We start from the raw sequence: 26,814 nt of genomic DNA, 5'->3' as shown, positions 1-26,814 counted from the left end.
ATCTAAATGCACAATTTTTTAAAATTGCACCCTCCCTTGAGCCACCAGCAGGGTTGGGACAGTACACAGCACAACGGCGGCTCTCCAAATTGTAGCTGTGGTCCCACTGACCAGCATCTCAGAGCTGTTGGTTAAAGGTAGATGACTGCTTTCTGAGAGATGTGACCTCACAGCTGGTCAGGGCTGTAACTCCGAAGCAAGCTGCAGGGATGGTGATGTTCCTTATGTAGTCCCTTAAAAACTAACCACTGAGTTGCAAGCGATGCTCTCCCCACCCCACCCAGAAGCCAATGAGCCATGTTTGGTGTGGGTACACTACTCTCTTCCTGCTGTATGTTCAGAATCACTTCAAATGCAGTTCCAGTCTGCCTGACCCTGAACAGAAGCCCTATAGAGAACGAACAGGGCTGGGGGGAAATGGCTGAGACCAAGTAAAAGCTGCTTTGGGTACCTGCCTCAGCAAGTTCAAGTGCTGCCATGCTGATTGGCTGGGGCGTAGAGATGGGAGGTTAATACGTATTTTGACTAAGTTTCCTGTTACCTGCAAACCTTCAAAAAACAGCTAGAGATTGTATTAACTTAAAACAATCCTCTTAGAAGAACAATGGTTGGGGCTGTTTTCTATAAAACCACTTGCCATCAATGATTCTCTCAATTATTTATTCATACACCTACTCATTCCACCAATATTTGTTGAGTGCCTACTATGTGCTAGCCACAATGCAACATGGAAAATATATAGCTCTCAAGTGAATACTAAGTTTTGTAGATGGGTCTGTACTTTGATCCAAGGTGAGCACTTTGGGCATAATGTTTAACCACCCTGGACCCTGGGAGACCTGGGTTCAAATTCCCACTAAGTCATTTCACTAGCTGGGTGACTCTGAGTTACTTAACTGACCTTTCTCGATGCCTCAGTTTCTTGATCTGCAGAGTACTTGCAAAGTACTCAACAAAGAGCGCGGAAGTAAGAGTCACTGTTGTGTAGTGCCATCCCTCTACCCCAGCACAGCTCTGTTCCGGTGCCACAGTCCACCGCTTGGTGGTATTTACGAAACTGGCCAGGCCCCCTGGCGCTGTGACCCTGGAAATCGGTCAAACACTAGTCAAGGCGGCGCGCGCGCGCGCGCGCGCGTTGAGGGTGTAGGGGGGGTCTTTGCGCGCTGCTGCCAGAGTTTCCCCATGACCTCCGGGTAGTCTAAAAACTCACTTCGAAGGAGAGGAAGGACTGTGAAGCGACTCTTTCGATCTGAAACACCCCCCCCCGGAGAAAGCACCCCTCCCCCCAGCCCAGCGTGGAGTGAAATCTTAGAAGCTGCCGCTGCCGGGTTTGAACGGAATGCCGGAGTCGGTGGAAGCCGGAGCTGGTCGGCCCGAAGGTCAGGGAGTTGTTTTGAGTTCTCGTACCCGGAAGGGGGGGCAGGGAGGAGAGGACGCCAGGGCCCGAGAGACCCCGCGCCAGAGCAGAAATTGTTTGTGCTCCGGAACAGGCAGCTCAGCGGAAGCCGCGACGGGGGCGGGTCACGTGCGGCGGTGGCGGCGGCACAGCTGGCGGGGGAGCGGGGCTGGGACAAGGGCTGGACCGGGCGGGGGTGGCGCGAGGCGGTGGCTTTCGCAGCCGAGGGTGGAACCGGCGTACTGGGGGTGCTGAAAGCGAGCGGCGCCCCGAACCTGGGACGAGGGAGGCGCGCTTATGGAGGGGCTGGGGTAGAAGCCAGAAAGCTCGGCGCTCCGCGTGGTGCGACACTGGCGGGACGAGGAATTGCTGGTGGGTGGCGTGGGGATACGGAAGTGGGCCTCCCAGGCCAGAGTGGCGATAGCGGGGCCGACCCGCAGACTGCGCGGGCGTCTGAACCCCAAGAATGAAGGCGCCGCTCTTGTAGTCGCCGGCCTTGTTTTCGTCTTAAACGCAAATCCCGGAACGACCGGAACCGCCATCCCTCTGCCAACGTCCCACGGGAGCCCCTTTACGCTTGGGGGAGGCTGCATCCCGTATGGCGACTTCGGGTGGGGATCGGCCGAGGCCAGGGAGGGCTGCCAAAGTGACTCCGTGGAGGCTGCGGGCGGGAGCCGTGGTGCATGCACACGACACGCACGCCTCCCCCGGAATCGAGGGAAGGCGCGGGCCACCTCTGGGGTCTCCCCGGGGTTGTGGGGCCGTGCGGGGGCTGCAGAGTGGGAGAGGATACTGTACAGAAACCGTTGCTCCCACGTAGAAGACAGGAGTGGCCTTGTGGCCGGGGGTGAGGATCTAACGCTTCCCTAAAGTGGAGCACTTCTACTCCATCGTGGGAGGGAAAGGACACAAACTTAGCCACCACGCCTGAGCCCTTGAGGAGGCGTGACTTTGGTGTCCCCCCCTTCCATAGCCCACGAGATTCAGTTCCGAGGCCTGGAAGAGTGGGGGGGGGGTGTGGCCAGGCTTCGGACGGCAAATCCACCAACGTTCCTCTTCCGTGCCACGCGGGGAAGGCGCAGAACAGTTGTCTTGCAGTTTCCTTCGGCCCCGCCCCCCCCGTCGGAGAAGGGCAGCTCTTCCGGAGGTGGGGGCAGGGGAATGGCGTCGGAACGGGGAGTGGTGCTAGTTCCTTTTCACGCGCGCGACCCTGGCGCAGGAGAGGAGCACGGGCTTCCAGAGTGTTCGCGACCCGAGTGGTAGCGCTTGGCCCGCTGCGACGTTGTCTCGGAGTCGCGGCACTGGGAGCTGTGCAGACTCTGCGACGACGCCAGACTCCATTTACATCCCCCCTCCCTCCTGCAGGTTGGCGGGGGCGGGGGTGTCGCCCGCCGCGGAAGCGTATTCCTGGCAGTGACACTGATTAGATGCTGTGTCGGTACGTGCACAGAATCCGGGTGGGCCTTCACCTCTCCTGTGCTCGTACACTTTCAGTTGGAAAAGTTGTGGTGTTCCACCCCCCACCCAGCCATACAGCTGCTGTCTCCAGGGCGGAATTAGGCGAGCACGTTTGCTCTGCCGGTGCAGAGACGATCGCGCCGGCGCGGACAGGGCGCCGGGCCCGGGCTGCGAAAATCCAGCCCTGGCTTTACGTCGAGCTGCCGAACGCGGCGCTTACGCGGGCCGGGCCAGCCGAGGCCTGGTTTCCATCTGCCCCTTGTGCCTCCGTGTTAAGTTCGCCGGGGAAAACCCAATGATCCGTGCAGAGTCCCTCGGAGGAGAACCCCCGCCCCCCCGCAGCCCGATTCTGACCGATGGAAAAAATGACAGTATAGGTCAGGGCAGGCTCCCCGCGACTATTAAATGCAGCCTCCTTCGTTCCCGGTGCTTGGGGAGGATGGGCGCCTCGCCAGGAAACCGAAGGAGGAGCCACAAGGGCCGCCTGCCCCTTCCCAGGCTAGAAAACCTGGATTCTTAGAGAGACCAGACAAATGTGGTCAGACAGCTGCCCATCTAAATACGGGTTGTCTATCTTTCAAGCAAGATCAATCTTTTTTTTTTTTTTTTTTTTTAAGTCAAGTACACGTTGAGTCAATTACGAATACTGCGAGAACTGGTGAATAGGTAGATGAGGACCTTGCCCTCTGCCTGATATTCAACGTGTGTGCCTGAGATGCCGGTCTGAGCGCGATGCATCTTGGCACCGCCCACGTGTCTTAAGAAGACGCGGTCCTCTTTGCACTCCACCTTCGAGGTCTTTTAACATAATTTAAAAAGAGGATTTATTTTAGTTATATTTCGGGGGTTGCTTACTTCTTGCAAACTCATCCTGGGGTTGTTTGTACTTAGTAGTAGATGGTGCTGGGTATCAGTTTTTGTAGCCCGCGTTTTTCTCTTGGCTTTTTCTTTTCCTGCATACGTGCTGCTGGGTGCAGAAAGCCTTCCTCCCCACCCCCCACGTGTGCTGCGGCCGCCCTCCGACTCTCGCTGGCGCGCACCACGCGGCCCTTAAATAAAGGAAATGTAAATTCTCCGGGTGGCGCTCGAGAACTGGAGTTCTTAGAGCAGCGGGTTTGTTCCGGAGGCTGACCGGCAGCAGCTTAGGGGCCAGAGGCTGTGAAGGGGAAGCCCCGGAGGTGACCCTGAGGCTTCAGGAGCAAACCTTTTCGCGAGGCTGGCAGCCTGGCACGCACAGTTCCGATAAGGATCAAGGGAGCGAGAGCGCTCCGCCAGCACATTTCAATGATTGGGCGAACTCCGACAGGGACGTTAGGAAAAGGCCATTTGCGTTGTCTTTGAAAAGGAAAAGGCTATCCCACCTAATGAATTATGAGTGAGGTGGGAAGGCCAGGCCCGGAGTGAGTGGCGCCCAGGCTTCCTTAGGCCCTTCTTTGCTCAGACTCCTCCCCATTGCACAGGGGAGCCCATTTCAAAGGAAATGGGAAGCTTTTTGACATTAGAAATCTGATGTATTCTATTTACATAAGTAATGGTGCATTTTTGTGTCCCTAAAATGAGGCCCACCAACAGCCCAGACACTAGGCCTGCCACATGCCGGCCCCAGACCAGTGTTAAACTCTGGCTATAGTGTACCCCCCAGAGGATGTGGCTTTTGCTCAGTGCCTCCAAGAACTGATTTATAGATGGCCTCGAGCCATCAAAAAGCTTGGCCTGGGAGAGTCAAGTAGAGGTCCTCTACACCAGTGCTGTTCACCCAAGGCCTCAGGGAGAGGATGGGTAATGGTGCCTGAGCCCTGGCAGGAGCTTCCCATTAATCCAGTCTAAATGAGCGCCATTAAAGCATACATTCCCTTCTACACCACCACCTGCGCAGGCCTTTTAGGGAAAGGCTAGCAGAGAGTGTGAGCCCATTTTGCTTTAACATTTCTTGTGGGTGATAGTGCCCTTCCCCCCTGCTTAAACCCCTGACTCTACTGGCCTAAGAGCATAAACCTAGACAGATGTTTTTTTTTATCCTCTGTGCACGCAAAGGTGAGAGTACCAGATCCTAACAACAAACACATTGTAGCACTGTATGCAAGGCAAAGTTCTAGGCACTTTATGTATTAACTCATTATCTTCAAAACAACCCTGAATTAGACGCTATTATGGGCCTCGTTTTACTGATGAAGACATTGAGGCCCAGAGCTGTTAAGCAGCTAGCCCAAAGTTGCATAGCTTGGGATAGGGCAGGGATTGCACCAAGGAGAGAAGTAGGGTTGTGTTGCCGCTCCAGTGTTGTGTAGTGAAGGCTAGCTGTTTGGGGGTGTTGGGAGAGGACTGTCTGGACCCCCACCTTCCAAAGTTAAACATAGGAAAAGACGAAAAGGCCCAACATTTGGCCCTTATTTTGCAAAGGAAATTTCCGGAGCGTCGTACAGAAGCACGTTGTTGTGGCTCCGCGGCGGAGAAGGGGTCAGGGAAGGCAGTGCAGAGGCCCCTTGCCCCACCTCGCCGCATAGCATCCGGCGGTCATGTCCGCCGGAGGTGACTGGAGACTGGGGACAGCGATTGCCGAGGAACTCCTTATCGCCGAGTGTCAGTGGTCCCGGGAGGCGGATCTAAACGGCCGCCTGCAGGGGCGGCTGGTTCACACCGGTCCCCCGGCGCCGGACGCACCCCCCGGGCTCCTCCCGCGGATCTGGCCAGACGCCTGGTAGCGCCTTCCGCAGCTGCGGGCTTCCCTCCGCTGGAGCCGCAAGCCCTGAGCACGGAGCCTCAGGGCCCAGGAGAGGCCAGTCAGCTCCGGTTGGGGCGGCTGCTCACGGGTTGCTCCCAATTACCCTGCCTCCCCTAAATACTTGTCTCCCTTTCCGGGGGCACGCGCGCGCACACACACACATCCTCTTTCCCTCCCCCCACCCTTGTTCCCAGCGCTCAGCCGGCCTCTGGGCCTCCGCCTTCCCTTCCTCCTCCCCGCTCTGGCACTTCGGAAACCCGTGGCGGTTGTGCGCCGCTCGAGGGTAGAGTCGGGGTGGATGGGCCGGGCTGCCCTGCTCCCCAGCATTCCTGCGCAAGCCGGCATCCTTGAGGCGTGCAGCGAGGCCTGAGGATCCCACCCCCACTCTGGGAAGTGGCCGCGGCTGGCGGGGACCTGGGCTCTGTTTCCTGATGGCCCTGATGACCTTGGGGTCAAAGGGGAGGTCCAGGCAGTGGGGCCTGCGAGTGGATGGGGTGGCGATAAACCCCTTCTCCCGCGAAGGCTGGCTCAGCCTTCTGGCCACGTCTAGCTGGAGTTAAGCCGGCAGGTTTTGTATTGGCCGCAGCTTGTCACCCTGTGTGCCCGGATCGAGTGTGGGTGTATGGGGGAGTGGGGGTTCGTGATCCGAGATGGCGCTGGACGATCAGCTCCCCATTTCGCCGAGCCTCTACTTTTAGCTCTCGAAGATCCAAGGAATCCGCTGCCCTTGCCACCGCCGGGGCCCGCAGAGGGGCAGCCGGCGGGCCTAACTGCAGTTGTGGGCGTTGAGAGGGGCTCGGTGAGCCGGGCGGGCCGCCCAGCCGAGGGAAGGAGGGAGGGAGCGAGCGCAGCAGCCCGCGCGCCTCCAGGCAGAACACACGCCTTTCCCGGAACCTTGAAACCCAGGGGAGCCGCTGCCATCTTCGCGTGACGAGCAGCGAGACGCCGGTGATTAAGTGTTTCTTTCCGGCTCCCTCCCCGGGTTGCGGCGCTCCTCCTTTCTACAGGGCTGGAAGAATAAAACCTGGGGAAAAAACACACAACTGCGCTCTCCACTCGAACTCCATGTCCATACTGATCTCCTCGGGTGCGTCCACGCGGGGCGCGTCGTCCTCCGTCCCCCTACACGCGGAGGATCGAGGCTTTGGGGGTCCAGGGCCACATGCCTCAGTTTCCATCTACTTCGGCTTAAATCTGGGAGCTTAATAGAGAGGGGGCACATATTGCCGAAGCCACCCGACCCCCATCTCTTAAAGGGATTAAACCTTAACACGGGAATCCCCCACCCGCACCAGGGACTAATCCTGCCGCCCCTCCTGGGATTAACTCGGCTCACAGGTCCATAAAACACTTCCGGCGCGGCCAGAGGGTCTGTCTGCAGAAACACTTTAAAATTGTCCTCCCGGGCCTGGAGTCGGAATTGACCCGCTGGAGGGAAGTGAGTAAACAGACGGTTGTAAGAGACGCTTGGGGCCTCCGTGCGGTTTGCAGGCTGTGGAAGGAGCTGCCTAAAATGTGGGCGGTGGGGGCTGCCTCAACTCAGGGTGGCTCGGGCCCCACTAGGTACATCTCAGAAAAGGATGCAGCATTTACAAAGGACATTAAACTGGAGGGCAGATGCGGGAAGAAGCAAGCGGGTTTCACCGGGCTCTGGCCCCAGTTCAATGAGGACTAGATTCGTGAAATTTGGAGCCGAGGAGGTGCTCAGTCCCTCCCCTCATCTCTACAATGGGAACAATAACACTTACCTGCCCCCCTCAGGTGGGATTCTGAAAACTAAACTGTTAAAACACTTTGTAAGCGGGGCATGACCTTTCCACTTTACTGTGATTAATGTTCAGTCTCACCCTAGAAAACACAGCGATTTGCTGATTAAAAAAAAAAAGTGAAAACCAGCCCTTCCTCAAAATCCATGCAGAGTGAACCAGATAAAGGGAATACAAAAGCAACTTAATATTTTGAATCTCCTTTTCTTTTATATCACTTCAAATTAAGTTTCTGAAGTAATGGGAGAATCTTTGGAATGTTCTTAAACAAAAAAACCTCCCTGTCAAAAATTGGGGGTTAAAGGAAAAGAAAAAGGACCTCTCAATTGGGCCAAACGACATTTTAAGGAGAAGGAAATCAGATTAAAAATATATAAATTCGAAGTAGCTTTCTGGCTATGTACCCTTCTGTTAGTCTGAAGAGCAGATGCCCTAGATAGCCACTCCACCCGACCCCAGGACCCCGGAAGTAGGCCCTGACTCAGGCTTGGTCAGCTAAGTGCGAGGTGAGGCGCTCAGGGTGGAGACAGTGAGGAAGGGCAATAATTTGCTTAAAATGCACATCAGAAGAAAGACGTAGGCCTGCTTCTGCGTCCTAAAGGCCCAGAGCTGCTAAAACTGTGTGGGAGGGAGCGCCCCGTGACCTCCTTCCCCGCAGATGGACTCACCGCAGCGTGACCGGCCCCAGGTGGCGGCCAGGCGCGCTGGGGATAGAGGCCCAGGCAGCGCCTTCACCCTGCCTCGCAGATTGCGAGCGGGGACCTCTAGCTGGACCGCCCACCGACCTTCCTGGCCCCAAAGCCTCCGGGCAGGGTCTACTCGCCTCCACCACACTGCTCCTCGTGCTGTGCCCTCCCCTCCCTGGCACCCAGCCCGGATCCCGAGGCCTTCCCCGCCCCGCAGTGCCCGTTCCTCCCTTCCTGATTCAAGTACCTAGCAGCGGTGCAGAAAGCCTGTTTACCTCTGCAGCCCAGGGCGACTCGATCTGCGTAAAAAGCCCAAACGCCGGCGCCGACCAGTAGGGGGGGATTGTCCTATAGATTATTTCTCCTCCTGGGCTTTTTTTTTTTTTTAAACGCAATGGCTCGGTTGGAGAGGGGGTGGGGTGGCGCGTTGCTGCTGTTTTTTTAGAACACAGTATTTGAAAGAGAAACAAAAGCCGTTTCGGAGGTAGCAAGGCTGTTTTTACATATAAAAGTGCAGCGAATACCTCGGGGTCCCCAGCAATGATAAACTTAAATGGTTGGCCTTTTTAGACAATTAGCAGTTAATCTGTTATCTGCGATCTGCAAACAAGTTTTGAGGCTCGAAGGACAATGGATTCCGGTTCTAGTCGATAGCGGTGTGGTCGGATCTGTGGGATACCTCCGAAGCTCCTAGTTTCTCCAAATGCGAATCCAGCTTCCGCAAACAAGGGTTTCTCGAGTTGGAGGACAGGCTTGAGCCACAGAAAATTCACTTGGGCAGCCGAGCAGTCCCCGCAAGCATCGCCCCCGCCCGCCCCCCCCCGGGGGCCCGAGCTTGTATGGTTCCTATTTTTTCCAAATTGGTTTTTACCCCACCCCCAGTTTCTCAAACCTCCTAATTTTGCACGTAGTAGGCCTCCAACAAATGTAGACTGAATGGCAGAAACTAAAGTGAGGCGCTCCGCCTGGAAGGCAGCCTCTTGAGCGACCTCGCCCTCGGAAACCCCATTCCTGTGCTCAGAGCCCCCAGGCCGCGACAGCCTGCGCACAGCGTCGCCCTGCGCGGGCCCGGGCGGGCGGGGGAGGCCGGGAGGCACGAAGCGCCTGGAGCCTGCACGATGATAAATATTGCGCAGACAGCCCATAAATAATTTGCATTATGTTCAGCTGACAACGCAGGGCGATTAATTTTAATAGCTACATATTTGCCTGGGCTGCTGCTTTCGTAGGCCCGGTAATGAAAGGCGAGAGGCCGCCCTGGCTCCGTGCTCGCGGTCCCGGAAGGCTGCCGGGAGGTGCGGGAGGGCGGGACGCGGCGTCTCCTCTAGGCAGCCCCCAGGGGAGCCCCAGCCCCTAGGCCCCTCTTTCGCTTTCCGCGCCATATAAGGGTGGGGTGCGCCCGCAGTGCCGGAGCACCCCCGGGGCCTCGAGCAACAGGAGCCACCATAATGACACTGCATATTTGTCTGTTTGGGGAGAGCCACTTGTGGGCCAGGAGACCCTCCCTGAGGCAATACTCCCCCCGCCCTGGGACCAAGTCCTAAGTGAACTCCAGAGAGGATTTCACGTTTCAGTTTGGTGCGGGTGGGGGGGATGCTGGTGTCAGCTGCCGCCAACTCGCCGGTGGGCTCCTGCGCGATCGAGGCTTTTCCGCCCTCGGGACTCCGTCAAGGGGCCGAACAAAGCCCAGTTGCCCACGCATCCTGAGTTCTGCTGCCCCGCGCCCCGCGGGAGGTCCCCCCAAAATGCTTTCCGAGCTCCTCGATTAAAAGGATCGTACATATAAAGGACGGAAAAATGGGTTTGGAGGAGCTCTTAAAAAGAAGGGGCGGAGAGAGCAGTGCGGCGAGGAAGGACACGGCGCGGTAGTCGCCGCGGTCCCGTGGTGGCCGGGTGCGCGCGTGTGCGTGTCTGTGTGTGCGTTGGGATGACAAAGCCCCGCCGCCGCCAGCAAGCTCCAGGCTGCTGGAGCACTGGAAAGGGAGGGGGATGGGGAAGAGGAGGAGGGGAGCCAGCGCTTGCATAGGTAGCGGGGAATCGAAGGTTCCCTGGAGAAAGAGTTCATTCATGAGCTGGAGGAGGCCTCCTGGCCGGTCCAGGTGGAGCCACCTGAAGCCAACACCTGTGTATTTTCTTTTTTGGAAAAGGCCGAGCGCATCGATTATTACTATATTTTAATTGCCTTTCGCAAAGGTCGTCTCTAATTATGGGTTAGGAGGAGTGTTGGCCAGGGGTGTGTAGCCTTTTAGAGTGTGTGTGTGTGTGTGTGTGTGTGTGTGTGTGTGTGTGTGTGTGGCCGCTGAGACAATGCGCCCAGCTTTTATCGAAATGCCAATCCGAGGGTGTCCATGCGCGCCTGCGAGGCGGTCGCGACGTGCTGGGTCCACGCAGACAGACAAGGCTGCGTACACAATAAAAGCCGAGCAGGCGGTGAAGGGCCGCGCAGACCCACGGGTTTTCTTTTTAGAAACGGTGGTGCTAAGAGACTTGACAATAATAACACGCAGCAGGATCAAATCAGGGAGGGAATAAGCAAATGCATTTTCGTTTGTAGAACCGTAGACTGTGTTTAACCCATCCGATCCCCAAGAGCTTTTGGTGCCCATGTGGACTCACACGCAGGAACAGGTGCCGGGGGTGGGGGCTGAGCGGCTCCGGACTCCCTGATGACATTCTGGGATAGCCACTTTATTTTAATATTAATTTCTTCCTTTAATTCAGCATGGTGGAGGCCGCCGGTTAGCTCAGTTGGTTAGAGCGCGGTGCTCTTAACAAGGTTGCCTGTTCGATCCCCACATGGGCCACTGTGAGCTGCGCCCTCCACAACTAGATTGAAACAACTACTTGACTTGGAGCTGATGGGTCCTGGAAAAACACACTTAAAATAAAAAATAAAAATTTCTTTAAAAAGTTTAAAAAAAAATAATTCAGCATGGTTGTCAGCTACAGTGACGTGGAATCCTTGAGGAGGTCTGTTTTATGGGAAACGATACCCCGTGGTTGAAAAAGAAAATGTTGAGGGTTTTTAAATTTTCAAAGTCTGCATTTCCTTACTTTTCATCACTTGCGAAAACCCTTGAGGCAGAAAAAGCCTATTTTAATTTGGTCTGAGGAAGAAGAGCAGTCAGGAAGGTTGTTGGTGGGTCAGGGTTCTTGGGAGGATATTTTGGAGATGAGGGGGTGGAGATTAGTGAAGAGCTGTGGGTCAGGGGTGGGCAGTAGACACTCTGAACTTGACTTTCTCAAAGGAGTCTGGCATCTCTGAGCCACCATGCTGTTTCTGGGTGTCCCACGTGGCAGAGCTAGAGGCTGAGGTCAGGAGCCTTAGAGAGTTGGAGGATTTTGTATTGGCTCTGCTTCCTGCCTGCCCCCCACACCTGGCCTCCTGGCCTCGCCAGCAGCCAGCTCTGACCCTAGGAAGGCAAAGCCAAATGACTGGTCCAACCCCCAAGAGACCGCCTGGCTTTCTCCTCCCCTGTAATCAAAACCAGATGCACTTAAGCGCCTTTCATCAGAGGAAGCCCAAAGCCCTTTAACAGGCTTCAATAAAAGCCTTGCTAGGGCCTACCAGCTTGCTCAGTGTTCTGCCTCTGTGCCCATTTCCCAGCTGAGGAAGCCTGGGGCTGCAGTCAGGCTCTCTCTCCCCTGGGGCTCCAGAAGCCAAGGACATCTACCAGACCAAGGCAGCCTTTCCAGGCAAGTAGGGTGCCAGGATCTCTGCCAGGTGTGTGGGTACAAACCCCACTGACAGGAAAAAAGAGAGGCATGGGAGGGAAGTCAGCTTCTAGTGCCTAAGGAACGGCTAGTGGGGCTAAGTGAGTAGAGGTCGGGTGGGAGGGCAATGATGATCAAGATATTCTGAACGGTACTCAGAGCCCCTTTCCCACTGTATTGCAGTGTTTGTCTCCAACACTAGCCTATGAACTCCCCAAGGGCAGAAACCGTTTATAAGCCTGGCACAGGACCTGCCACAAAATACATGATCAAATGTTTGGAAGATCACAGGTAGGGTAGAAAGCTCTGGAGCAAGACACATTTGGGCTTAAGATGGGAACTCTGCCTCCAGTGGTTGTGTAAACTTTCTGAGCCTCAATTTCCTTGTCTGTAAAATGGGCATGAGAACGGGAAAGAGTAGATGAAGTCATTGCATGTACAGCACCAGGAAGGTCATAATCATATTTTAATAAATGTTATACCCTTGTCCTTGAAGGAACAAGGGAAGGTTTGGCCTGAAGTATAGGAAGGAAGGTTCGTACAAGGCCCCAGATGGAGACAGGTCTTACTGGCCTGGGATTTGGGTCAGAAGAGAGAATAGCTTCTAAGATGTGTGTTCCTGTTGTCCTGGAAATTGGAGCCACAGGACCCCACTGTCTAGCGGATACAAGCAGCCCTAGGGGATACAAGCATACCTAGGTGGTGAGCTTGGGGAACTGTGCCAGCCTTTGGACTCAGACTCTGGGGAAGGGGCAGGTCCCAGGCCCTTATCCCAGTTGGTGCTGGCTTTCTGTGGTAAGGGGGAGAACTCCCTTTGGCTTGACCTCTGTTCCTGTTTCATGGCTATATCTTTGGCAAGTTCATCCCTTGGCATTTGGTGGTACAGGGAGGGAGTGTTGCCTATTTCTCTTTGCTGCTGGTCCCATTCTGGCCTGTTCAGTAGCTCCCCCCTTTTCCTCACCCCACCCCCACCACACACACAGTTTGGCCTATTTTTCTCCTGCTCCCTGGCTGCCTTGCTTTTTTGGATGGGGGCTAGGACCTGGGCTCCCCACATCCCTCTCCTCAGTACTCCACATTCCAAATGTCTTGCAGCCCCTCCCCAGGTCACCCCAGAGTTCAGCACCTCCTCCCCCCCGCCCCAGGACAGGCTATGAGTTCAGGTCTGGGGTTGCCTGGGCAGCAAGGGCCTGTGCATGCTTCCTTCAGGGAAGGGAGGATGGAGGAAAGGGGGAAAGGAAAGGCCAACAGCTCTGCTGGGTGATTCTGTGGGTATGGCCTAGCAAGTGTGACTGAGTATTGTGAATGAAAATGCGTATGTCTGGAGTGTGACACAAGTGGGATAGTTGGGGTCAGGGAATGCAAAGATGTGGAGTTTGCGGGGGAATTGGGAAGAAAATGAAGTAAGCTGACAGTCCTTCCATATTCCATCCCTCCCCATCCCTGACATGAGAACCTTCAAGAAGCAGCAAGGAAAATGCAGGGAGAGAAGAGAATAAATGGGAGAGCTAAGCTAGCCCTCTGGAAATGCTTGGTTCCTCCCTTCTGCCCAGTGAACTGGCTCCTTTGTGCAGCCAGTGTAGATCAAGAGGGAACAACAAATAGGGTCCTTACAACCAGATCCTTTAGGGGAAATGTGAGCTCAGATTTGAGAAGGAGACAGGTCACTGTCCTACAGGGATTCCATAAAGAACAAAGTGTTGTTATCAGAGGTGGAAGATTTGAGTAGTGATCAAAAATGTCCTGCCCACCATACTTTGGTTTTTAATCCAGCTCACTTTCTTCCATGGATTTAGCAACATGTTATAAAACTGTTCTCCCTTACTATCACGAAAAGAAGGGTCATAGCATGTCAGCAGCAAGGGAGCTAGCTGGAAAACAATTGCATTCTGCTCGTGAATTCTGTGGGTCCGGAATTTTTGGTGGAAAGACTCAAGAGCTGGGGGCTGGAATCATCTGGAGGCGGCCTCATCCACAAGGCTAGCTGCTAGTTGGGACCTCAGCTGTGTCCCACAGCACAAACATGGGCCCTCCCTCTGGCCTGGGCTTCCTCAGTATGGTGGCTTAAGGGCCCTAGGACTTGAAGTTACTGGCAGCTCAAGACTTTAAAAAGAAAGCATGGCAGCAAACAAGATGCAAGCTGTATCACCTCTTCTGACCCACCCTCAGAAGTCACACAGCAACTTTGTGCTATATTCTACTGGTTACAATGACTCACAAATCCAGTCAGATTCAAGGGGAAGGGACATAGATCCTACCTCTCAATGGGAAGAGTGTCAAAGAACTTGTGGCCATTGGGGAAAAAAAGAAAAAGGAAGGGAGGGAAGGAAGGAAGGAAGGAAGGAAGGAAGGAAGGAAGGAAGGAAGGCCGGAAGGAAGGCCGTGCTAGGCACTCTTGAGAACTAAGCTTAATTAGCAGTGGCTCTAAACAGAATAGTCTATGTTATAATAGGAGCTTGTACCCTCTAGAGGCTGCATAAATTATATGGGGGGAGGGGTGGGTAGAGAGCTAAAATTAGGCCAGGGTAAAAGAAATAGAGCCACAAAGCAAACATAGATTTTATGAAAAATAAAAGATATCAAAGGACAGCTCTTTCTGTGAGCTTGTGAAGTGTGGGAAGGACTGAAGAAGAATTGGGTGGTGAGATCGGATGGTTTTAGGCCCTTCAGCATTGAAAGGGAAAGCAGGTAGGGGACAGGACGTGCAATTTGGCTGTCACCATCCTTCGCCCATTTTGGGGAGAATCTGTGGTAACCCTTCATTACTCTAGGTAATATTATTTTCACTATTTGCTTACAAATCACTTTATTTCTACACACAGATATCTTTATGTGGTACAAAGCTGGAAATGTAGTCAATGCATTTCCTAAAGAAAGTGTGGAAAAAATAATACATTATTCTAATAATAATACTTAATGTATTATTAATGTTTGTCCTTTACCCCCAGGTGTGGTTTTAAATATCCAGCATGGATACTGTTGTGACAAAGGGGGCTGGGTACATCTCTGGGGCCCCAGGTTCCCATTATCCTTGTCTCTAACCCCTGAATGGAGAGTTTGACTTCTAATTTCATGCTAGGGGTTTTGCAGGCAACATAATTGTATTTGTCTCTGCCTTTGATCTGCTATTTCATTGTGGCTTAACTAGGAGACATAGATAGAAACATGGTGGGAAAACATGATTCTGTTTTGCTTGAGAATCAGCAGTTATTATTTTCTCTGGCTCCCTCAACATGACACACCTTCCCGAAATCTGAAATCTAATCATTTTTCCATTTCTGAAAATCCAAAAGGCATGTGCACCCTCTGGCCTGCTTTCCTTTTGGCTCATGAAGATTTCATTTTCAGCCAGGCTTTGGGGCATGAGGCTCATGTTTTAGATCTCAATGAAAATAGAAGTCCCAGAGTTAGTGGAAAGCTCCTGGGTGAACTCTGACCTACGTGCCCCTTTCCTGACCTCACCCGGACTTCCCAGGATGTGCCCGGTTCACCCCAGCCTCCCTTCAGGTGATTTGAGTCTGTAGGGCTGGGCTAACTGTTTCTATGCTGGAAACCAAAGAAACCCAGATTCAGCAGGAACCTTGTGGGTCACAAATAAGCAATGTTCAGGGTGGCCTCTGAAAATAAGCTGGCTTCTTGGGCAGGACCAACGCATCAGGTTGTGCAGTTTGTGCACTGCACAAAGGTCTCCAGCCAAGACAGGGAGTGAGGGCTGGAATTCAGGCCCATGTGTACCTTTCTCCAATTCTCACAAAGTCACTCAGTAGGCTAGTGGAAGTTTTGTTCTTGGGGCAGAGGATAAACAGATTCTCTCTCTGATCAGAAAGAAAAGAGATGGTGACACAGGGTAGGATGGGGGTCAAAAGGGCATCTTGGGAGTAGAGTGGGCCAGCCTAAGGCTGTAGACCAAGCCAGTGTTGACCCAGCAGGTTGGAGCAATAGGCCCATTGACTCACTTTGTTTAGTCACCTTTCATCTGCAGGGTCCAGCATTCATAAATTAGTGGGTCTCTCCTAGGCTTTATTTAGAGTTAAAAAAAAAAAAAAAAAAAAAAGACTGGGGTGTCACCCTACCTAAGTGTCTTATTTAGCCAGCAAGGTGGGATTTGGGCGGGGGTGGGGGGTGAGGGGGGTGGGGGGGAGGGATATGTTTTCTTTGGTTTTGAATGTGAAGCCTTTAGCCTTTTAAGGGATGTTGTTAACTGTAGGCCTTTATGTGATGGATGTAAGGCTGTTGAGTGTAAGACCCTAACAGGTGGTGCAATAGAGTTTGACATCTTAACAAGTTACCTGTGAACTAAAATTCACACTAGTGTGTAATGGATGAAGAGAATTTGCATTTAAAAGTGGAGGATCATCCGGAAAAAGCAATTCCTAATCAAAATTAACTCCAAAGAGGGACTCTCCTGGTGTCAGCAACAGGCCGGTAGTGGAAGCCTCTGGAAGCCTTGTACATAAGCAGTGAAAAGCTTACTCTTGTTCACTCTATAGTGGGTGGTGTTGCTATTTGGAATTCCATTAATACTTGGAAAGGTATTTTCACAGTAAAGCCATAAATGGCATGTCTCCTGGGACTGGCAAATTGAAATGATTTGCTCTTCCTGATAACCAGGAATGTACAGGCCAGGGGCCCCAAATCCATTTACCTCTCTGCCTGTTTCTTTCCACACTTTGGGTGGGTAATTTGAGTTGTGTATGTTGAAGGAAGATAGTTTCAAAGGACATCAGTTACATCATTGTGACTGTTTGGGAGTTCTCAGAGTTTTATTTTTCTAAGTCTTTGTGTGTTTAATTAAAAAAATTAATTTGTATTTTTCACAAAGGAATATTTGCTCAAAGTTTATGAAGCCAAATAATATGTGAAGGAGGCTTGGTGCAAAAAAGCAGTTCCCTGCCCGTTTCTTCTGGAAGACATAATTCTAAGTAATATGTAGATGTGGCCTTCTCTTAAATAATCCACGGTAACTGTCATCTGTTGACTTCCTAGTATGGTAGAGGAGGATTCTCATTTTCTGCATCATACTTCCCCTCCCCCATTCTCACAGTAGTGCTATATTGTAATTTGTTATTAAATTCATAGCCAGTGTTTACTTTGTGAGCACATATGTATTGTTTATTGATGAGGCAAATGAGCTTCGGTGATTGCATTTCCTTTCTTGTACTGATTTTTTTTCCCCTAGAGTTAATAATTGCCTCATTTTTTTATTTGCTTAATTTTCTTTGACCTGTGACTAATTTCCCCACACTCTCCAACCTCTGTACAAATCATCTTGGGACAGTGTTCTGCATGTTCACATCTTGGAGACCATTTGCAAGTAAGCTCTTTTTGGTTTTGGGTGTTTCTTTTTTTAATTCCCATTTTTCTTTAAGTCTAAAACATTTTTAGAAGTTTCTACTCTTACCTTTAGTTTCATTTTCTAAAACTCTTCTTTTTATGAAGTGTGGTGGGAGTTTTACTGATTTCAAATGGGGGTATTACGTGTTGATGGAAAATTGCATCTCTACCACCCTGCTAATGTCAGGAGCTGAGAAAGGAATCCACGTTTCTGATTCTTGGTATTTTGCTTAGTTTAAATAAACTTTCACCATTTTTCCTAAACATCAACCTTTCAGAAGTGATGACTGTTATTCCTTGGAATCCTGGAACTATCCAGTGTTAGTAAATTTCTATCCTCCCTTCTCCTCCCAGAACAGATTCTACATTTTTAGAAGTAAAGGTTATTTTTAAAATAATTAATTGGCCCTTCCCCAGGCCATGTACTGCAGGATTCATGCCCATAGTTTACATTCATTTCATGATGCTTTTTGTTTTTGTTTAGTTATTTACAAGTCTGCCTTCCCAGCCAGACTGTACATGACTTGAGGGTCAGGGGTGTCTTTTTAAAAAACTCACTTTTGTACATTTGGATTCTCTTAGGATCTAACATAGTGCCTTGCCCTTAGCAAGCTCTCCAATAAACGCATGCCCAAAAATGGACGAATAGAGTAACGGTCTTCTCCAATCAAGATCCCTTAAAGAGAGGTAACTTTCAAATCCTCTCTTGCCCAGAGACTTAGAAACAGTTTGCATGGTGCGGGACTGAGCTGCAGGCCTCGCCCTACCCCCATGCTGCCTCCGCAGGTGGCAGTTGGGGACAGCTGCCCAAGTTCCGGAGTACGTGGACAGGCCGCTGTGCACGGAGAGATGATAACGTGTGGACCTGTGCAGGAGTCCGGGCACAAGAGGTCATTTCTCGGGGTTGAAATCTGCTCTGGTGTTGCAGCAACGACAAGCCGCGCTTCAACTAGGAGTGGCCACCCGGGGCCGGGGTCCGCCGTGAGCCGCCTTGCGAGGGGGCTTCCAAGCGAGCGAGCGCGGCTGCGGCTCTGCGGTCCCACCACCGGGGGCAGCACCGCCTGCGCCAAGATGGCGGCCGGCGTGCAGCCGCGCCGACCGCCCACTCCCGGGGGACAGGGAGGCGGCAGCTCCGGGGGGCCAGTGCACTCAGCTGTGCCCTCCACCATGGGGGCAGGCCGCTCCTCCTTGACCCACAGAGACCCCCGAGGACCTGATCCTATGTTTTCCCCAGACGAGCGACCTACCTGGATGGTCCCTAAAGGCATGTTTATCACCCAACTCTCCCAGACTCCTGTACAAGGAGGTAGGGACAGGCCTTGGCTGAGATAAAGACTGCGAGGAGGATGGCTGCCTGACTACACACGGTGGACAAAGGACCGGCGGGTACCAACGGGGTGCAGGCCTCACCCCAAGCCGTTTTCTCCCTTACTTGGCAGCCTGGCAAGTAAGCTTTGAGATACTTTTGGTGCACAGTTCCACAACACCAGTGACCGCAGGTGGGGGATCATGCCCACTTAGGACATAGGGCTCAGAGCTCTTGAAATCAGGAATGTCTTGGAAAATCTGGTACATCTGGTTGTGAAATCCATAACATTATCTAGTAAAGGCTATAGAATGTGTGCCGCCCATCACATTTGCTCTGACATCGGTATGCGCATTGTGTAGGCTGCTTTCCTCCTAGGACACTCCAAAACCTGAGGTCCAATTTACCAGAAATGGCATTGATGAATGCGGTGCATTCTGAGTGATCTCGCCTGGGGCTCTCAGGTTGGGAGGTCAGAAGGGGCCCCCTAGGGAGCAGCTGCTGCAGGTAGAATCACAATGGTGGGAAGAGAGAAGTACCCAGAAAAGCTTCCCATTGCCCTTTGTAAACTGCAGCTTACACTTCCCTTTGGTTCAAGATTCCTTTCAAAGTTTGCATGTTGCTTATCTCAGCATGAGGCTGAATGTGAACTTTTTGGTTTTGTTTTGGTGAAATTAATTCTTTCTGCATAACGTTTGCACAGGCTTGTTATTCTTAGGGAAAACACTTCCTCCACCCTTCTAGGCAGCAGCCACGCCAGCCTTTCTTTCCTTCTGCAGCCCCTCTTTTAATTACCTCTCTGTTGCCCCAGTTTAGGCAGCCCCCGGTGCTTTATTCAAGTACAGCAATAAACCCAAGACTGGGCCTAATCCCCCCTGGTCCTGACCTTCTAGTGAGCCTGGAGCCTGGTGGGCCCTCCTGGCCCTCAACTGATTAGGGCCAAAAATGCTGCTTGTTCTGTTTATGTAGTTTCTCCCCTCTGCACACTTGGTACTTTTCAGACAGACTGCTTCACCAAACAATAAATCGTATACAAGAAAAAGTTCAAAGCGGCCTTTTGGAGCCAGACGTTCGCAAGGTGTGTGTGTGGGGTCATCCTGCCACCAAGCCAACCATCTGATTTCTAAACCGTAGCCAGCGCCAAAGGGTTACTGCTGACCTTGCGTCCACCGAATTCCTCTACTACCGCTAGGTCGGGTGGCCCAGGTGTACCCACCTCCATCCAGCCCGGTTCAGCCCCCTTGCCCTTCCCGGGAGGCGTAGTAACCATAAACTGCACGACATGCGGCCGGCTGAGCTGGTTCGGTGACGACTCCTAGGAGACCGCCGCCTCGAGCGGCAGGCCCCATCTGCAGTGCAGCTGAACAAGTTAAGCTGCCCCGACCGTGAGCGACCCGGGGTGAGGCCTGGACAGGAGAGAACCGGTGGGAGCTTGGGCAGCCTGGGCCTCAGGATCCCCCCGTTACTGAACTGGGTGGACCTGACTCCGAAGGGCTGTGTGGGAGGGCCGGAAAACCCGGGTCAGGGTCTGGGGAGGCGGCCTTGGAGCTGGGTCCAGTGTCAGGCTAGACTGGGGACCTTGGAGACGCAGGCGAGACCGTCCTCAAGGGTCCCCCGGGCGGGGAAGGCACTTCTATGCCGAACTGGCAGCGAGGAGCTTCAGCTACCGACCCTCAGGCTCCTGCGACCGAGATGTGCTCCACAATACAGGCGGGCAAGGGAGGCGCAGCTCTCCGTCCGCGCAGCCCCAGGTGCGCTAAGGTTACTCGCCGGCACCTCCGGGATGCCCGCCCCCGCTGTGCCGCCCCTGTCCTCCGCCCTCGGGCCACAGTCCTGGGACGGCCAGGCTCTGCTGCGAGCGACCCCGCCTCGGCCTCACAAAGGCCGCGTGCGACTGGGGCAGTTGAGAAGCGGCCACCACTCTCAGATCTTTAATTACGGCCCTACCCTTCCCCCCACCCCATCATCGGCTTCCAGCCCTTTAATCAATTTCACGATATTAAATATTAATTTCCCGCCAGCCAGGCTTTCTTGGAGGAGGGGGGATACAGGCAGGGTAGCTCTGAAGAAGGGACAGCTTTGTGGGGTGTGACCGCATAGTAGGGTGCGGAGGACGCGCGGGCTCCTTAGTGACCTGCGCGGGGAACTCGGAGCCACCGGGTCTGCGCTCTGCGACTGGGGAACTTGGAGTTATGAACGTCAGGATGCAGGCCTCCGGGGGGGGGGGGGTGGTGGCAGCGAGGTGCGCGGAGATTCCCAGTACACTGGGCGACCGCCTTCTGCTCCAAGCCCCCCCCCGTCGGCCCCCAGCCCCGAGTCAGCCTCACGCGGGCCCGCGGCGCGCAGCGATGATGGATCGCGCCTGGCGGGGGTGATTTGGTGTTGATCGCACATTATCACTGGCAGGTTGGACTGGTTGCTGATGGACGACTTCTAGCGGCGGCAGCAGCAGCGTCTTCAGACACCACGCGGGGACTCGCTTGCTCTGCAAGGGTCTCTCTTCTCCCCCCACCAACCACCTCCTGCCCCACTTCCCGGCGTCAGGAGGACCTGAGAGTCCGAGCGGGATCTTGCCGCACCCAAGGCCGCCCGCCCCCGTCCGGGTCCCATTGTGGGCCGTGGGCCGTGGGCCGGGCGAGGAGGGGAGCCAGGACGCCTCTCCCACTTCCTCCCATTCCTTTTTCCCTTGCCGCCTGCTCCCCCCGCTTCCTTCCTGCTTCCCCATCGAAACCGGGAGTGCCTGGGTCACTTGCCGGGTGGTTTCCCCGCCGCCGAGGTGGTGGTGGGGCGAGCTCTCTCGCCCCAGGCCCCAGGCCCCAGGCCCTCTCCCAGGGCTCGCAGCACCGCGGCGCTGCGGCGCGCCCCTCCTCGCGTCTTTTTCTAAAGTGCCTGCAGATACAAAAGCAGTTTCGTAATGCCTTCCGTCTGGGAGAGCCGGAGGACCTTGGCTGACCTTTCGGAAACTGATTGCAACTGCCTGTTAACAGCCCTTACTGACCGCACCGAGCGGAGCGGAGGACAATCATTTAAGTGACAGACGGCGAGGTGGCCTCGGCTCAGTTGAGCGGCCTGGTTAAGCCCGCCCCGCCCCTCCCCCCGAACCCCCCCTTCAGCTTCGGGCGCACTGCGGGCTGTGGCGGGCGCTCCAGCGGGCAGGGAGGGCGCGCCACGCGCGTGTGTGCCCGCGATTACCGGCCTACGGGTTAACCCTTAGCCGAGCGGTCGGCCCCTTTGAGTCCGGACGCTGCCGGCTTAATCTGCCATCTGTAAAAATGGAATAAAAGGGCCGACTTTCCCTAATGGGTAAACTGTCCCCTCTCTGCGTGACCGGGGCTGCGCCCCTGCTGCTGCCGGGGAAATATCCCGAACCTCGGCTCTTTCGGCATGTCCTGGCCCCCTTCCTTTCCCGCACGGACACCGACATAGGGAACAGCACGCGGACAACGTGAGGGGTCCAAAGGCTCCGGAAGACTAGCGGTGCAATGGATGTGGGTGTTCCGGCTGTTTTCTGTTTTGGAAACTGGAGAAAGGTGGGGGGTGGGCCCACAAGGAGAAGGCGAAGTGGGGGAGGGGAGGCTGGTGACAGGGCACCTCGGGCTGCGCTCGTTCCCTCTCTCGGGAGAGATCGCCAGCTGCTCTCCAACAGGCAGCGCCCTGAAATCTATTTAAAGAGAGGGAAAGGGGAGGAGAACAAAGGGGGAGGAGGGGGGCGGCGAGCGGAGCCTGGGCGAGAGCGAGCGAGCAGGGAGGATCCGCCGCTCCGCGGGCACATCAAGCGCTCACATCTGTACACTCCGCGATCGATGGGGAGAATGGATAATATTTGTCAGCTGCAGACCTTTCTCTTCCCGGTTCCAGAGGAGGGGAGGGGGCGAGCAAGGGGGAGGGGCGGGCAGACCAAGCGAGAGAGTCCGCCTCAAGGACAGCGCGCTTCCCACTGCAGCCACACGGAAACCCAGAGCCATGAAAGCCTGGGGATTTTTCTCTTATTATCATTATTAATTATTTTTTATTATTCCACGGCAGCCAGCGAACGCTCGGCTGCGCCCCTCCCCCGCTCACCCGCCGCCTGTCTTTGTTGATTCTCAGCTGCGAGCGCGGCGTGCCCGAGCCGCCACCGCCGCGGCTGCCACCGCCGCCGAACACGATCTGCTCTTGCGCCCTCGGCCGCAGCTGAGGCCCAGGAAGCCGGGGCAGCGTTCCCGCCCCCCGCCCCCCACGGCGCGGCAGCTCCCGCACCCCCGCCCCGCTGCCGGCCACGAGGCTAGACCAGGCGCTTCGCCGCTTCTCGCCGCGGTCCCGCGTCCCCAATGCCAAGCAGAGGCGCTGGCTGCTGTCGCCCCGAGCCTCGGGCCGCGCGGGGGCCTTCGCCCCCCCCCCCAACCCGGCGGCTGCACTCTGATGCCGCCGTCCCCACACATGGTCTTCATTTCGCACACTAGCGGCGTGCTTCCTCTCGGCTCCTCTCCTCGGGGCTTTTCGGAGCGAGGAGGGAGGTTTAGAGGAAGTTAGAAACCCAGCGAGCCCAGGGGGAAGGGGGAAAACCCTCGCTCGGTCTGAGCTTCCGAGGCGGAGGGGAGCGCCCCGCGGGGGTGGGGCAAGAGCCCCTTCCTTAGGTGCTGAAAGGGCGAATGAGGGGTGGCGGCCGGGGGAGGACAGGGAACTGGAAAGAGAGCGAGCTCCAGGTTTGCCTTCGCTCGCCCCCTTGCCCGCTCCTACCAGCCTGGGTAGAACTGACTCGCCCCCTCAGAAAGGCACAGCCGGCCTGGGAGCTGAACGGATTAGCGATCATCAAATGAGACCAGACACTTAAAGACTGCCCCCCACCTTCCGCGCGGGGGAGCTCCCTGGGCCTTTGCCCCCTTTCTCCTCCAAGGTTGAACGCCCCGAGCCTACGCCCCACAGGCCCGGGGTTCAGGCCCACTCTGAGGGTGGGGTGGGGGTGCAGAAAGTTCTAGTCTGGGTTTACTTGTGGCTTCGCGCCCCCACCCCACCCGCCCTGCGATTCCCGGCCAGCTTGCGGCGGCGTCCCCGACTGCTCCGCGGTCCTGGGCAGGGCAGGAAGCTGGCACGGCCGCTGGCTGGGCCGGCGCCACTTGGCTGGGCCGGCTGCTCGCTGGAACTCGCGCGGCACCTTCGCGCCGAGTCGGGTTCCCGGGTCTCCCGCCGGGTCACCCTGAGCGGCTTTCTACCCCACTGTTTGTCGTCCCCTGTCCGGAGTCTGCCTGCCTCCACCCGCCCTCTCAGCTTTTCCCCTCCTCGGTCTGTCTCGGGAGCCCCGTAGCGCAGTCAACCGCCCTTCCCGAGATTCAAAAAGAAGTTTTGTGTTTCCCCGGGGGCAGCAGCCTAATGCTTCCCTTGTTTTCCGGAACAAAGCAGACATTCAGTGGGGAGGGGGCAGGCGCTTACTCCTTCCCCTCCCCACAGCACCCCGCACCCCTGCTGGTTCAGAACGCTCGCTCCCGGGCCCCGGTGGCCTGGGGGTGGGGTGGGGGCTTTCTTTCCACAGATTCAGCAACAAAAGCCTCGCCCTCCGCGCCCTCCTCCCCCCCCCCAGCCTCAGCTGGGAGCAGGAGAGAAGGCGACAGGGTGTTTGGGTGAGGTTCCCAGCCCGAGCGGGGAGGGCGCGCACGCAGCTGTTTACGGTGTGCCTGTGCTGCTGCGAGCTCACCCGCCGCCGCCAGACTGCGTGGGGCACCCGCGCGCTGCCAGCTCGGAGGAGGCGTGCAGTGGCAAGCACTCCGCTGGAGGCCTCCGCAGCCCTGGGGTCGGGGCGCGCAGGGAAGCTCGAGGTCTCCAATCGCACGTTCCTCATCTAGCCCACAGACCGCCCCCCCCCCCATCAATGGCCTGGATCGGGTAGTATATCAAAGGCACTGGGGGGAAGAGGGGCGGAGCTCACAAGGGGCTCTCAGAGCAGACGTTGCGCTAAGGTTCTGAACAGTCCTTCCTCTCCCAGGGGTAAATTCTCTGGTCGGGGTGAGCAAAGCACTCCACTCTTGCGACTCGGATTTGCTTCGCCCACCAGATCGCGCCCCACCTGCCCCTGCCTACTCTGCCGGATGGGCTTCCCCTCGCCCCACTCCCAGGGTCCGCTGCACTAGCTGTGCCCACGCGCGCCAGGCCTTCTTGTCCGCGCAGCGCTGCCTTAGATCCCGCTCCAGCTCTTCCCCTCTCCCGGGCCTGTGGCCGGCCCCCGGCGCCTCCAGCGCGGCCTGAAACTTGATCCGGTGTCGGAAGGACAGTGTGTAAACACCAGGCGCGCTCCGAGAGCCCGCGGGTGGGGCCGGGCGAGGGCCGCCCCGGCAGATCCGAGGCCCCGCGCCCCCTCCCGCCTGCTCGCCCCGGGCACGATCGGCGGGGCCGCCGCCTTGCTCTCTGCTTTCCCAGTTGGCTCAGCTAATTGGAGCCGCCGCCGCTACCATCGCGGCGGCCTCTTGTTGAATTTTCTAGATCGCAACCGTTCAGTCGTGGCTGCCTGCGGCTCCCCTCCCCCTCCCACAGCTGTTAACTCGACCAGCAACTTGTTGGTAGTGGAGACCGTCCCTCCGCTGACCCTGGCCTCAGGTTCAGTGTTCATCCCAGCAGTTCGGGGTTGTTTTTAGGCTTGGGGGGTGTGCTTGGGACAGAAGGTAGCGTCTTATCGGAACTGTGAGGTTTCGCGCCAGAATCTGAGGCTCCTTGTGGTGAATACTATCTAGGGGATCTCTCTACAGAAAGCCATCGTCCTCGCTGCCTTGCTTCAGGAGGTAGTGACAGTCCCCGAGAAGCTTCAGGAACAACTCCACTAGCAACTTCAGTTCCTTCCAGGAAAACCTTATTGAAGGGTGGGGTGGTGGGAGGGGAAAGGATACCTCCTCTCTCCTGCTCTGTCCCCATTCCCTCTTGGTATTTGGGATTTGATGTGTAGGTCTTTAATATAGCAGCACTCTACTACACCTTGGGACTAGCCACCCAAATGGGACAAGGCAGGCCACTTTCCCTGTAGGTTTGAAGTACCAGGTGGGCCTAGGGGGGGGATGGTTGTGTAGGCCTCAGTGGTTTCTGGAGGTTCACCTCCCCCAGGCTGGGTCAGCCCTAAGCTTGTTGTGCCAGGAGGCCCTTCTGGGCCTTGGGTCCCCCCAGCTGAGCCTCTCTTCTCTCTTGGCCAGTCATCTCATACCCTAGTCACATGTCCTGGCTAGGTGCAAATTGTCAGGCCTGCATGGGTCTGTAAGAGGCCCAGAGCCTGGCCCCATGGCCAAGGTAGAAGTAAGGCAGTTTGGTAGTGCTGAAGGACTCAAGGAGACGTTGCTGATGCTGCTGGAGCAGTTGCTCTGTATCCAACATCCACCTGAGAACATCTTTTCCTCTGAGGAGAACTTTTGCTAGTGGGTTTCACAGGCCTAGGGCCCAATGTTATAAAAGTGGCTGCACCCTCAGCCCAGAAACGCATAAATACACACAGACAAACTCCCAGAGGGCTGGGGCTTGGAACCACCACCCAGAGGATCTGTAGCAGCCAGAGTGTCAGCTTTTCCTGTGAGGGTTCTAAGAAAGGTGCCTTTTCCCTCCCTTTGATGGTTAGGGAACCAAAAGGCAAGGCCACTGGCTTATTAACTGTCATTTTCCAACACCTCTTTCATTCTCTTCTTTTGCCCAGATTGCCACTTTGGGGTTTTCCTGAGGTGTTCTCTCAATTTATTTATAACCAGAGCAAAATTTCCAACTCTATCCATATTGAGTTAAGCTGTGATAAAAAGGGAATCTGTAAAATTAATATTGTAACTTGGTGTCTAGAATGGTACTTCTGTAGGTCAAGTTCACCTAGTTCTTTGGCATCTAAAAGCCTCCAGGCCCATCCAATCAGATAACCTAAGAGTGTCTCTTCTCTTTCTGTAGTGGAAAAAAAGAATCTTCTCAACGATGTTTATTCTCCTTCATCCCTACCTGACCAGTCTGTGAGAACCTTGTTTATGTGTAGGGTAAAGTGTATTGATAAAGAAGAGAGTAATTTGTGTTCCTCCTCAGGCCTGAAAGATAATTGTATACAGGGAGCTTGCTCTTCTCCTGGCTCTTTAAACAGATAATCTGGATTCTCATTCTGGAGCAGGAGTGCTTCAATGTCCCAGCCTCCTTCATATAGTAGTGGTTCCCTTCCCTCTATCAGTACCCACCCATCGCCAGGCCCTTGGGCAGGTCACTTGGCCTGAGGGTTTGTCTTGAATGCTGGTGGTGCCTCAGAAGACCCTGTATCTCCGAGCCTGGTATCAGGCATTCACATTTTACTGTGCAAAGAATATTATGAGCCATTGGAATTCTTGTTCCATCTCCCTGAAAGCTTATGCCAAGAGCTCCCCATGGGGCCTATGGTGATGGATGTCTTGAGGCCCGGGGAAGGAGCCATCACGGTGGGAAGAGTTGGGTGCTCGCCTGTAGGACCCAGACCTGAA

At 55.1% G+C, this 26,814-nt stretch overlaps 1 protein-coding gene across 1 annotated transcript in view; it reads left to right on the top strand.

The window, feature by feature from the left end:
- Nucleotides 1-1,245: 1,245 nt before the first annotated feature.
- Nucleotides 1,246-26,814, top strand: part of BCOR (BCL6 corepressor) — a 113,620-nt gene continuing 88,051 nt past the window's right edge. Inside the window, exon 1 of the mRNA XM_019747884.2 lies at nucleotides 1,246-1,379. The gene's annotated coding sequence lies outside the window, so the exon portion shown is untranslated. The remainder of the gene's footprint in view (nucleotides 1,380-26,814) is intronic.

This window comes from Rhinolophus sinicus, chromosome X, assembly GCF_036562045.2.
Source record: "Rhinolophus sinicus isolate RSC01 chromosome X, ASM3656204v1, whole genome shotgun sequence".
NCBI lineage: Eukaryota > Metazoa > Chordata > Mammalia > Chiroptera > Rhinolophidae > Rhinolophus > Rhinolophus sinicus.
Note: the sequence above shows the minus strand (reverse complement) of the source record. Positions and strands in the feature narration are given on the sequence as shown.